Raw genomic sequence first — 14,873 nt, forward strand, 5'->3', positions numbered from 1 at the left:
TCCCCATCCATAAAGTTGTCTAACCGTTTCTTAAATCAACTGATAGTTTCAGCGCTCACTACATGGTTACTATGTTCCAGTCATTGACCACCCTATTAGTAAACCAATTCTTGCCTATTTCCTTCTTAAATTTAAACGTGTCCAGTTTAAATTTATTACTGAGAGTCCTGTCCTGCGAAGACAGAAGAAAAATGATATGCTGGATTGAATAAATAGAAAAAATGAAAAGATGTATTTGTACATAACAAAAGGAAAGGCTAAAGACGAAACAATGTAAATTTCACGAAGAATACGAGAGGGAGACAAAAATGTAAGTAAAGAAGAGTAAAGGTTTGTTCTCCACCTTTGTTTCAATTTGCGTCAATTTGCATACTTAAACCAATTCAACTCTGTGTACTTCTTCAAGGTTCTTCTTCCGGGTAATGTCTTCCGTGCAACTGAGAGACGCCATCCACCATGAAAAGAACTCCGATGGATCTAGAATCGTGGTTCTCAAAAAAAAAAAAAAAAAAAAAAAAAAAAAAAAAAAATCTCGTACCCCGATCCAATATATTTGCATACTTAAACCAATTCAACTCTGTGTACTTCTTCAAGGTTCTTCTTCCGGGTAATGGCAGACTCTTCCGTGCAACTGAGAGATGCCATCCACCATGAAAAGAACTCCGATGGATCTAGAATCGTGGTTCTTAAAAAAAAAAAAAAAAAAAAAAAAAAAAAAAAAAGAAAAAAAAAAAAAAAAAAATCTCGTACCCCGATCCAATATATTTGCATACTTAAACCAATTCAACTCTGTGTACTTCTTCAAGGTTCTTCTTCCGGGTAATGGCAGACTCTTCCGTGCAACTGAGAGACGCCATCCACCATGAAAAGAACTCCAATGGATCTAGAATCGTGGTTAAAAAAAAAAAAAAAAAAAAAAAAAAAAAAAAAAAAAAAAGACCCCCGAACCAATAAAAAAAAAAAAAAAAAAAAATAAAAAAAATCTCGTACCCCGATCCAATATATTTGCATACTTAAACCAATTCAACTCTGTGTACTTCTTCAAGGTTCTTCTTCCGGGTAATGGCAGACTCTTCTGTACAACTGAGAGACGCCATCCACCATGAAAAGAACTCCATTGGATCTTGAATCATGGTTCTTAAAAAAAAAAAAAAAAAAAAAAAAATCTCGTCCCCCGATCCAATATAAATACAAAGCAAACACATGAAAAGGATTAGTGATACAAACCTTGCTGAGACATTATTAGATATATTAAATTACTGGACAAAGATACTCTTTTATTTCAAATTAGAAATATCAATTAGTAGGTTACAATGAATGCAGATTATGCTTTCTCATGGTATATATACAATACCATTACACTGGCTACCATGACTCGTACCCTCAGGATTAAGGTTTTGTAACCCTTGGGGGTATATGTACCCGAGGTTAAGAACCCCATTCTAGACCCTCCTTCAGGCTAGAACCGATATTATTAGTTGCGCAAAGCCTCCTTCTGTCTTAAACTAGGACAAAATCTATAAAGCAAGCCAGCTCGCACACCAACGCAACCAGTTGCATGAAACCAGTTGTTAAAACACCGCAACCAGTTGCATTACGACTGTCATACTGTTTTCTATAGAATACCTCACATCGAAGCAACCGCAATTTCAGTCGCCTCGATATAAAGTGTTCTAAGGAAACCAATGTTTCAGTCGCAAGGCAACCGGTTGCGGCGTATTAGCAACTGATTTCATGCGACTGGTTGCGGCGTATCAGCAACTGATTTCATGCAACTGGTTGCGTTGTTTCGCGAGCTCACTAAGTCACCATGCTGAGGGACATAAGCCAACCGAACCGGTTCCTTTGGTCTCATACTATTTTCTGTTTTCTATTCTATTCCATTCCGTTTCGGTGATGGAACTTACTCAATCAGGATCCTATAGTCTACCCGTTCAAAAAGACCCTCGTTTCATCAAATTCTATTCTCCCTTCCTTTGCAACTAGCATCACCTGAAAAAAAAACAAGGTCAGTGACCTTTGTGTAGCCAATATATGTTCCCCCAAAGACATTTATGAATACCTCTGTCCAATAACCTGACAATACAGTGTTGGAAAGTGTTGGGGCGAGAATTCATCCCTGCCTCACTCCTGAACTACCAATAAGAGACTCAGACATACCTTTTACATTCCCGAGATTACTTTTCGTCTCAGAATGTAGGTCAGACATCAGGACCATACCGGTCGAGGAAATCACACGGGTCGACAGATGATCCCAGTGCAATTATCGATGTATTGAAACGAATATAATCTTGGTATCTACAAGCCGCGGGCTTCGCTGGGGGCTTGGCTGCTCAAACAGCGGCTTACGGCCGCAGCGCTCCGCGCTCTAATACCACGATAGGGATCCCGTGCTGAGGATCCCGTGTTGGGGTTCCGCCCCGAAGCCGAGGCCGAGGCCGAACCCAAGGGACATTTTTTCCTGATCAATTCAAGGGAACATGGCGACCACTGAGGACTTGCGACCACTGAGGACTTGCAACCACTGAGGACTTGCGACCACTTAGGACTTGCGACCACTGAGGACTTGCGACCACTGAGGACTTGCGACCTTTGAGGACTTGTTACCTTGGAGGACTTGTTACCTTGGAGGACTTGTTACCTTGGAGGACTTGTTACCTTGGAGGACTTGTTACCTTGGAGGACTTGTTACCTTGGAGGACTTGTTACCTTGGAGGACTTGTTACCTTGGAGGACTTGTTACCTTGGAGGACTTATTACCTTGGAGGACTTATTATCTTGGAGGACTTATTACTTTAGAGGACTTATTACCTTGGAGGATTTATTACCTTGGAGGATTTACAACCTTGTAGGACTTACAACTTCAGAAGACTTACACCCTCGTAAGACTTACGACCTCGGAGAACTTGCAGCCTCGAAGGGCTTACAACTTCGTAGGACTTGCACCCTCGGAGGACTTGCACCCTCGGAGGACTGGCACCCTCGGAGGACTTGCACCCTCGGAGGACTTGCACCCTCGGAGGATTTGCACCCTCGGAGGACTTGCACCCTCGGAGAACTTGCACCCTCGGAGAACTTATAGCCTCGAAAGGCTTACTGCCTCGGAGAACTTACGACCTCGGAGGACTTACAGACCCCCCTCTCCAAGAACTGTAACATTTTTAAGATGTGTCACCTTTGAAATGGTTTAATTTTTATTATTAGTAGACAAAAGTTCGTAACAACCTCGGTTGTACAATATGTAAGGGCTTTCCCAACAACACAAAGCACTAGGATTGGATCAAGTCTTGGCTTCCTGGACGTGAACATAGAGTAGGTTACTGTCTTGTCTGTCACGTGATCTAAGACCATGTTGAATCACACACACACACACACACACACACACACACACACACACACACACACACACACACACACACACACACACACACACACACACTCGATGACGGAGTGGTAGAGTTCCCAGCCGCTACTACGGCGGTCCAGGTTCGAATTCCGCCCAGGGCTGAAATAATTTCAGTATCGCTGCGCTGCGAGTTGTTACTCCAACTCTCGTGGGCGGAGAGTTGTGTGTGTGTGTGTGTGTGTGTGTGTGTGTGTGTGTGTGTGTGTGTGTGTGTAAGGTGACAGCATTACCCATAGATTGGTGATATATGAGCTCTGAACTCTTTTCCGGGAGGGAAATAGCTGTCGATCACGAGTCCAACACGTGATCCAAGACCACGGTGAATCTCTCTCTCTCTCTCTCTCTCTCTCTCTCTCTCTCTCTCTCTCTCACACACACACACTCACACACACACACACACACACACACACACACACACACACACACACACACACACACACACACACACACACACACACACACACACACACACACACACACACACACACACACACACACACACACACACACACACACACACACACACGTTTTTGTAACTGAGTGCAAGATACTTCATTGTATTGTGTTGAAACTTTCCCTGCATTTCTTGGAGACTTTGAAAAACATTTCGATTAATTAACCCTCCAAAACTCTTTGCCCTTTTGTAAAAAGACTATTGAGTCAACTACCAAACATCTTTCTTCCGTTTAGAAACAAAACTTCTGACCTTTGCAAGTTAATTTAGAGACTCTATCGGAATTTTTCTAATTCCCTACGGGACTTCAGATTTACGGAACAATTTTTTTTTTTTGTGGACATTTGTATGAATTGGAAGGTTTTTGCCCGGTGGAGTTGACCTAAGAAGTTAACAAGAGGAACATGCCGCATGGAGTAGGAGGAAGAAGAGAAACAGAAATAGGTATAAAAGAAGAAAGAGGATAAGGAAATGGTCAAGAAAAGAAGGAAGAGAAAACGTAAGAGATGAAGACGAAAAAGAAGAAGAGGAAAAGGAAGAGGAAGAAGGAAAGGTAAATAATAAACAGTAACAGTGAAAGTAAGAAAGATGAAGAAAGAAAGAAAAAAGAGAAAAACAAAACAAAAAGAAAAAGAATTGATACAAAGAGAAAAAATGAGAGAAAAAAAGAAAAGTGAAATAGAAAGACAAGAGAAAGAGAAAGAAGGAGAAAGAGAAGGAGACAGGAAGATATATAGCTTGGTAGAAAGAGAGATCAAACTTGAAATCTCAAGAGTCAAAAGTATAAGAGGACGGATACGAAGACGACAACTACGGTGAATAATCGGATTATCGAGGAGATCGAGCAAAAGTGGAAAAGAATACTTAACAAAGAAAAGAACAGAGTGCAGACAGAAAAAAGAAAGAAAGGATATAGAAAAATAAAAGGGACAACAGATGTATTACGTATGACGCAATGAAAGTGAAACGGAAAGAGGAAAATGAAAAAAATGGAAAAGAATACTTAAGTGAAGTGAAGAAAAGTATACATACAAAAAAAAAAAAAGAGAGGATATAGAAAAATAAAAGGGACAATAGATGTATCACATATGACGCAATGAAAGTGAAACGGAAAGAGGAAAATGAAAAAAAAAATGTGAAGCAGTTCTAGCAAACAAAGGTGGATGAGAAGAATAAGAGGAAGGACCGAGAAGAAAGAAGAGAAATCAGAAGTTTTGGACGACAATACATATCACATATGACGCAATGAAAGTGAAACGGAAAGAGGAAAATGAAAAGAAAATGTAAACCAATGCTAGCAAAGGTGGATGGGAAGAATAAGAGGGAAGACCCGAGAAGAAAGAAGAGAAGTCAGAAGTTTTGGACGGCAATACAATGGGTTCAGATCACTAAGGAACTCTCACGGACAAGTTCCTTCCAGGAAGGAATTCTTGCAGAACCAAATGTTTCTCAATGTAACAAACTCCTGCAGACTTAATGGAAGAAAAGAATAACGTGAGGAATTAAAAACGATCTAACATGCTTCATTTGATAATTTACTCATCACATAAAATGATTCTCTCTCTCCCTCTCTCACTCTCACTCTCTCTCTCTCTCTCTCTCTCTCTCTCTCTCTCTCTCTCTCTCTCTCTCACACACACACACACACACACACACACACACACACACACACACACACACACACACACACACACACACACACACACACACACACACACACACACACACACACACACACAATGTGCATACTTGAGACACTAAGCTATCAAAAAATGCACAATATGAAGATGAAACAGAGAAGACAATATTGAAGACGGACTGAGAAAAGATACGGTGTTTTTTTTTTAAGTACACATCTACGCTATATAGCATTAGAAAATTAGATATTGATTTTGTAAATTATAATACATCAAAGTAATATACTTTTTTCTCTGCGGAAATCAATAAAACATGCTAGAAGCAAATACACTACCGAACGAAGCTGCGATCATAGATACGAGACGCCATATTGTCTTTTCGGTCCCGATAAAAGTAAATACACTACCGAACGAAGCTGCGATCATAGATACGAGATGCCATGTTGCCTTTCCGGTCCCGATAAAAGCAAGTACACTACCGAACGAAGCTGCGATCATAGATACGAGACGCCATGCTGTCTTTCCGGTTCCGAGAAAAGCAAATACACTACCGAACGAAGCTGTGACCATAGGATCTGGAATACGCCTTCAATGCTTCCGTCAGTCCCTCGCACGGTTTATAATCTTAAAACAATGCTACGGAGATGAGATTCGTGCATTTCTTAAAGCTATGCAACTCCTGTGTACCCCGCAGTCTGATCGAATACGATACCAAACTGGCTGTCAACATCCCCGACGACGACGACGATAACGACGATCCTGATGACCCATAGAATGACAGGTATCGCATTACTAAATGTAGGTTAGGTTACATAGGTTAGCTTATAGGTTAGGTAAGGTTAGGTCAGAATAAACGAGTTTATCGTACTTTAATTTCTTCGACCACCGCATCTATCAAAACAAAGATGGCGTCTCAAGATTTTCGCATCCTATTCTGTTATTGATTTCCGCCAAGGAAAACGTATATTATGTGGATGTATTATAATTTACAAAATTGATATCTAATTTTCTAATGCTATATTGCATAGATGTGCACTTCACATAAATAACAGTCCCTCAATACGGAATGTCAAGCGCTTATGACCATGGTTATGCTATTACTTTTAATTAAGCTATTACTAACTGCACAGTACTGTAAGTAGATACTAATGCAATTGAACATACCATTTCAACCGTTGCTTAATTTAACTTAATTGAATGATAAAACTCATTACTATATAGAACTTCCCAGAAATGAATGCGTCAGTTATTTGACTATAAGCCCTCAACGAAATTATAGCAAGATTTAAATTTACCATTTGAAAGAAAAGGTGTTCTTATGATTGATATCTTGGTTTTCTGTAAATACATGCAGTATCATCACTATCACTGGACAAAGAGAGATAATTCATATTTCGTAGCACATATGATTAATGTTGAAAAACGTAAACCTCAATTATATCATTTCTTACCTTTATTCGGTTCTCCGAACATCCATTCATCAATCAATTGGTGTATATTAGCACTAACACATAATATTTTCAACATAACACAAACACTGACACATAATAATTTCATATCATAAACACGATTTTTTCTGAATCTTCTTATTCTTCATTTTCACACCAAGTCTCACTTTCACTTGAAATACGTGACATATCGTCATACTAGACTCGTCTGATCAAAACACATATTCAGTTTCTGTTGAATATAACCTTAATATCTCATTTACCTTTTAACTTGTTGGTAGTCTATGTATCACTTTTGTTTATATATAATTTCATATATTATAAGTTTTGAATATATTGTATCAGACAAGTAATATCACAATGATCACGAAATTTACCACACAGGCAAAAGTAAACATTAGGTACCTTCCTTTGAATTCAGGATCACTTTGAGATAGTCTAAGACACGAAAGCTCGCGGGCATTGTGCAGACAAACGGACCAACTTCATTGTCTGCTCCATAGATGTCGCTAGTGTGAGGCTATAGCTTACATTCAGTTTACACAAAGCATTGACTTTGATTAAGGGATAGAAATAATAGACTCGCAATATATAATGACAAGCATGTATTTTTATGATCATTGTTAAGGTATCACTATTAATTACAGCAATTAAGCTATCGATTATTAAGCACTCAATACTGTAAACAGTTACAAATACAACTGAACATATTATTTCCATCGTTGCATAAATCAATCCGATTGAACATTAAACTTCATGACTACATAATTGAATTCTCTATATAAAGGAACTCCATATGATTGTGTACATGGGATATATGTGTATTATGTTTTGTATCATAAGAATGATAAATTGGTGTTATTCTGCGTGTGGGAAATGTAGCATATGATGTTGCAAATGCCACATTCCATCACGATATTGACACTTTTCTACATTGTTTACAAACGACAAACATCACAACGTAAAGGTAGGCCTACTCAGACGTCTGATGGGACGTTGTCCAATAAGAGTAGACGCAAATAAGCCTTGATAATTTTTTGGAGTTGTGATTGGCTATTGAAAACGTCACGTGTCCAATTGAGAACACCATGGTAAAGTTTTCACAATACACTCCACCAAAGTGGATGACTGTGGCCAATTTTTTACACTTAAACGATTTTTATTCTAGTTAATGTCAAAGGGGGCTCAATTAACTTAGATGAAAACTTCGTATTTAATGAATTGGAAAATATTTTACTTAACTAGGCTGGGTTAATCGTAAATAAATGAACGACTATTAGGGTCTTCTGACAAACATCAAACAATTTGATTCAGCTTAGAAAAAAAAGTTACACTGGGGCTACTGTGAATGTGTATACATCTAGTGGGTAAAAGTTAGATAAATATATGGATAGGAAATAATAAGGCAGTGGTTATTTTACGTATCAAAATTGTTCTTTAACTCATTTAACGTAGATATGGACAGCTTATGCGCATGAACAATTATATAAAAAGTATGGCAACACGCCACTTCTGCAGTGTCCCCTTAACACATATAACATCTTTGTAAATAAAATTATTAATCGTGGTCAATCTATTATACGTGTCCGTGGTAATGAAATTGCATATTGTAAATATTGTTGTCACATGCAGGGATGGCCCTTACATTGTAAATAGTGTCTATATGTAACATATTTTCACACTTGTAGAAAACATTAAAATATTCATCATAAATATTGTTGTCACATGCAGGGATGGCCCTTACATTGTAAATAGTGTCTATATGTAACATATTTTCACACTTGTAGAAAACATTAAAATATTCATTGTATATGATTTATGTGATGGCGGACGAGAATGTCAATAATAAGTCAACCGTGCAAGTGGGTCTGCCCCACATCTATCATGACTATTACTTCCTTCCATTTAATTCTTTCCTTCCATCAAATCCCCCCCTCCCTCCCTCTCCCCCATCTTATCTATCCTTCCCTCTAACTAACTAACTAATAATAAGTCCTAAAGAGATTTTAATTTTCATGAATCTTTTACTTAAGGACGATACCAATTACCATGACGTGGCAACTAGCCACATCAAAAGAACCGTTATCCAATATGGTGCCTTTATATCTCATCTTCCCTTTGTGACAATGCAAATCCCCTGGTGTTAAATATTATTGAAAAATTTACTAGAAAATTTGTTTATATTCTAATGTACATAAATCACAGGGGGAACATAATTCACTTTCACCACACTTATATAAACCATTTGATGTTTATTAAAGCTGAAATACTACTTTTACCGCGAAATGAACTTAGCAGCCAGACTATAGGCACAAATTCAAACAGTAAAAAAAGTATTATGATTTATTTTGTACTCCAAACGGCTAAAATTCTGATAAAGTCATCAGGTAAGCTGGATTTCTCAAATAGTGTAGAAAAAAGTTGTACGTTAATGGCTTATCCAACAAGGAACACAGTGTAGCTAGGATATTCTCACATACGAGCTGAGCCAACGACCAGCTACGCTACCACATTCTCAGAAACTCACTCTACTATTTTTACCGCAGATCTTCATAAAAGTTGTCAGCGGTCAAACTTGGTGGTCATGCTTTCTAAAATTGAGAACAACAATGATGATATTTTTCTCACGCGACCTAAGAAGTCACGTGACTTGATATGGAAAAAACTGACTTTTGTCGTTGAATTTTATTCAAGTTTAAATTGAAGAGACGGAAAAGGCTTTGTGTGGGGAGAATATATTGGTATATTGAGCATGTCTCAGAAGAAGCGTTAAAGAGAAAATGGGAAGATTGTGAAATAAAAGTAAAGAATATTTGTGGACACCTGTATATTGAGTCGAGAGACAATACAATCTACTTCTCTGCTACGCATCTTATAGGCAAGATTCTTCAAATATTACAAAAAAAAAAAAAAAAAAAAATTAAACCACAATCATGATATCTTAAAATGAATATGTAAATTAGATAGTTGTTATTTAATTGGTAGAGAGGATTAGAATGGTATTATATTCTGAATATACTATATTTTATTACAGGAAAAGGCACGTATTTGACATATGACTACAAAATATCACCAAATACTTCAACATTTCAGTCTTGGTAAGGATATCTGATTACTGCAGTGAGCAAAATGAAGAGACGACCCGTCATCCAGGAGGAGCCGAGATAAGAGGGAGGAAAGGGGGTGGAGGGGAGTGGAGTATGTTAGGGATTTAATGAGTTGGAGTGATTTTAATGCCTTTGTTTTTTTGGCTACCTCCCTTGTCAGGGAGAAAAAGTCCTTGATATATGTTGGTACATAATTTATATGCAAGAACATTCAAGTGTCCCAAATCATGGCCAAATGAAAACAAAAATATGTCTAATTGAAATGAAGAGGTAACTAGTTTAACTTGATTGGCAATTTTGAATAGATTTAAAAGAGGGGAAAATTGCCTTGAATGTTTTCCAATCGACGTGAGAGCTTTTTCACAATCAACTATTTGTTTACAAATTTCAACGGATTTGGCCGATTTTAAATTTAGAGCTTGGTCTGCATATTTCAGAAACACACAAACACACACACATACACACACACGCACGGACACACACACACACACACACACACACACACACACACACACACACACACACACACACACACACACACACACACACACACACACACACACACACACACACACACACACACACACACACACACACACACACACACACACACACACACACACACGCACGCACGCACACACACACACACACACGCACGCACACACACACACACACACACACACACACACACACACACACACACACACACACACACACACAAACACACACACACACACACACACACACACACACACACACACACACACACACACACACACACACACACACACACACACACACACACATACACACACACACACACACACACACACACACACACACACACACACACACACACACACACACACACGCACACACACACACACACACACACACACACACACAGACACACACACACACACACACACACACACACATACACACACACACACACACACACACACACACACACACACACACACACACACACACACACACACACACACACACACACACACACACACACACACACACACACACACACACACACACACACACACACACACACACACACACATACACACACACAACACACACACACACACACACACACACACACACACACACACACACACACACACACACACACACACACACCACACACACACCCACACACACACACACACACACACACACACACACACACACACACACACACACACACACACACACACACACACACACACACACACACACACACACACACACACACACACACACACACACACACACACACACACACACACACACACACACACACACACACACACACACACACACACACACACACACACACACACACACACACACACACACACACACACACACAGTACTATTTAGTATGGTGGATGAGAGGGTAGTGACTTTAAATCAAGGGATAAATCATTCTTCACGAAACCGATCTATGGGCACACAAACCTGGTAGCTTGGAGATAACCACGCATATGTTTGTCAGTAGCCGTGGAAAATACCTTGTTATGTATTGGGAATTTATATAACGCAATTATTTATTTTATTATATTTCAATTTGTGTTAGTTTCCTGTTAATCTACACATATTGTTTTTCAATTTAAGGATGTAGTTATTTTATTGTGTGTTTACTTGTTTTCTCTGTCATCTTATATGAGTAAATTCATGTACCACTGCTTATGAGTTTTACCAATTGAAAACAATTACTAAGTATTTTTAATAAAAATATGTTTGTCATTCTACGCTGTGAACAAGTTTTATTCATTAATAGATTATAGAAGGAAAATGTTTATTACATAAGGCACACGTATAGATAGAAGTTGTTGGGGGTTGGTATACGGTATTCTATATGAAACATACACATACTATGTAATTATGAACATAATGATATGAAGGATCAGGACCTGGACATAATATAGGGATTACGCGACAGAAATCGAAATAGAAGGATATAAGTTTTTTCACAAGGACAGGGTTGGCAGGAGTGGGGGAGGAGTAGCAATTTTCGTTAAAAATACAATAAACTGTATTATCACCAATTCGTTTAAGGAAGAGGACAGTATGGAATCTATTTGGGTGGAGGTTATAGGCAAGAACAAGAAAGTTATTATTGGCATCCTGTATAGACCTCCTAACCTCAACATTAAGCAGACTGATCCCCTGATTCATTAAATTCGCAGAGCGTCTAAGTACAAAAAAGTTGTGATCATGGGAGATTTTAGTTATAGAAACATTGACTGGGAAATTTTAGTAGGAGATCAGGAGGCAAAAAAATTCTTAGATGTGGTCCAGAATAATTTCCCAAAACAAATGATTACCGATCCTACGAGGGGAGAAAATACTCTGGACTTTTAACTAATAATGAGCACCTAATGAGTAACGTAAAAGTGGAAGATAGTCTAGGCTCTAACGATCACCAGGAAATAACGTTTATTATTATTTGGGAAGGATTAAAAAGTACGAATAACGTGCAAATACCAGCCTTCAGGAAAACCAATTTTGATAAGATATACTTATTTGAAATTGAATATGAAATGTCATACGGTAGGTTCGGACATCATCGGCGCGGTCAGATTCGGGACATGACCAGGAGTCAGGTCATGATCATGGGTCAGGTCATGACCAAGGGTCGGGTCACGGAGGGTAATATGCATACCTTGGGTCAGGTCACTTGGGGGCGGGAGGTCAACAGCCAGGTCAGCGATTTGGATGAAATGTATAGCAATCTAAATGATTTATTTTTAATGCACAAAATACATTTATCCCCCTGAAGTCAATACGGAAGAATAGTAATACCCCAAAATGGATGACGGGCAGACACTATCATTACTTTTTATTTCTCCTAATTAGACTCGTGATTTTTATTTTGTTTCTATACACATAGAACGAACGCTCATATCCTGGACTCCATCTAATAAGAGGCGAACACAGAAATGGAAAATGTGGCACATGTGTCCAGGTCTGGGTATTTGATATTCCCGCGCGTATGGCGTGATCATGATAGACACCCATAGGCATACGACACACATACATTTGTAAACACATGTCAGGATAGGAGACATTTATTTCCATGTGTAACGGAGCATAGGGACTATGTATAATAGATGACCTAGCTAGGACAATTTAGTCTAGGATGCTGTTGTACATATCATCCATTACCTTTGCCACGCTGACGCCATGACGTCACGGCATAGTTCCCGCCACCAGACAGTTGGAGCAGAGACAGTGTGGTGATAGGACCCTGTCGGGCCTGTGGACGTGAACTATTTACATTGTGACATTAGTGCTGTACAATATTCGTTGATTGATATAGACAGGGCTCCCTTTATGTATCCAAGCCTATGTATACAGAAGTACTTGATTAGATGTAGAAACCTACGTACATATTTTTATACCCTAGCACACGGGGTACTTTTATGCATGCCACCACTCGACCATTTATGTATAAAAGAAAAGAGTTGGAATGTTCTGCACTAAGAATTCGTCTTTACCATGCCCTCTTCAGAGTGCTCTGGTAAGGACGAAACATCAGTGAATATAACTCAAACTGATTTCTGTGTTTACTACGCCACTGTCACTCGCCTATATTCCATACTTCATTCCAATAAATTTATAATTAGTGCTTCACTCTAACCCTAGGTTCTCTATATATGTGACTTCCAATCAAGTATCGATCCTATCATGACCTAAAACGATTCCGATACGACTCACGATACTGCTCTAATCTTCCGACTCCGATAAATGATTTATGAATGTGACGAGTTAAACACCATATGAGCACAGAGCCTTTATTTGTACGACGTTTCGCTTATTACAGCTTTTTCAAGTACTTGAAAATACTGTAATAAGCGAAACGTCGTACAAATAAAGGCTCCGTCCTCATATGGTGTTTAACTCGTCAGTCTTGTCGGCAACTGCTACTTTCATGAAAATTTATGAATGCACTTTGTTCATGAGTTATTTGTTTCCCAAACCAACTGAAAGGCATGGAAATTAATATTAATCATAATATAATTATTGTAGGTATCGGAATCGGAAGTTTAGAGAAATATCGGGTCTCGTATCGGCATCGGTAAGCATTCTGGTATCGCCCCATCGCTACTATTTTCACGCGAGTAAATAGAATGATTGTTGCTTCATCAAAACGTTTACTTAACCCATTCAACTCCGATGACAAGATGTCTTGTCATTTGGTCAAATAAAACAAAAAATCATAAAACACCAAAATGTTTGATCAAACACCAGCAAAATATGACGTCAGTCCTCGCTTCGCTGCGAGCGAAGCGAGGACTGACGTCATATTTTTCTGGTGTTTGATCAAACATTTTGGTGTTTTATGATTTTTTGATTTATTTGACCAAATGACAAGACATCTTGTCATCGGAGTTGAATGGGTTAATCAACTTAAGTTATTGTGATATAAAGCACTCAATGCGAAAGTGTTGACGTGTTAATTAGACATATTGTTTACATTGTAATCTAAAAGTGAGAGCGTAGCTGAAGAATGATTCATTTGTACAACGTTGACAGCAGCATATTAATTATGAGGGATACTTCAGCTATTCATACCATACTAATAGATCCCTTTTTTTATTTGTTCCTCTCTCTTCTCTAATATTATTATCATAACATCTTCCTCTCTTCGCTCCTTGGCCGTGAGTGATACGTCTTTCTTAATTAATGCTACATGATATTAAACCACTGTTTCCCAACCCTGGGGTCGCTAAGCGTTTTCCTTAGGTCGCCATTATACCTTGTATACTAATCTTTCAAATTCATATTACTATAATA

Source organism: Oratosquilla oratoria, chromosome 17 (genome assembly GCF_046742065.1).
Source record: "Oratosquilla oratoria isolate Oo_2021 chromosome 17, ASM4674206v1, whole genome shotgun sequence".
NCBI classification, from domain to species: Eukaryota; Metazoa; Arthropoda; class Malacostraca; order Stomatopoda; family Squillidae; genus Oratosquilla; species Oratosquilla oratoria.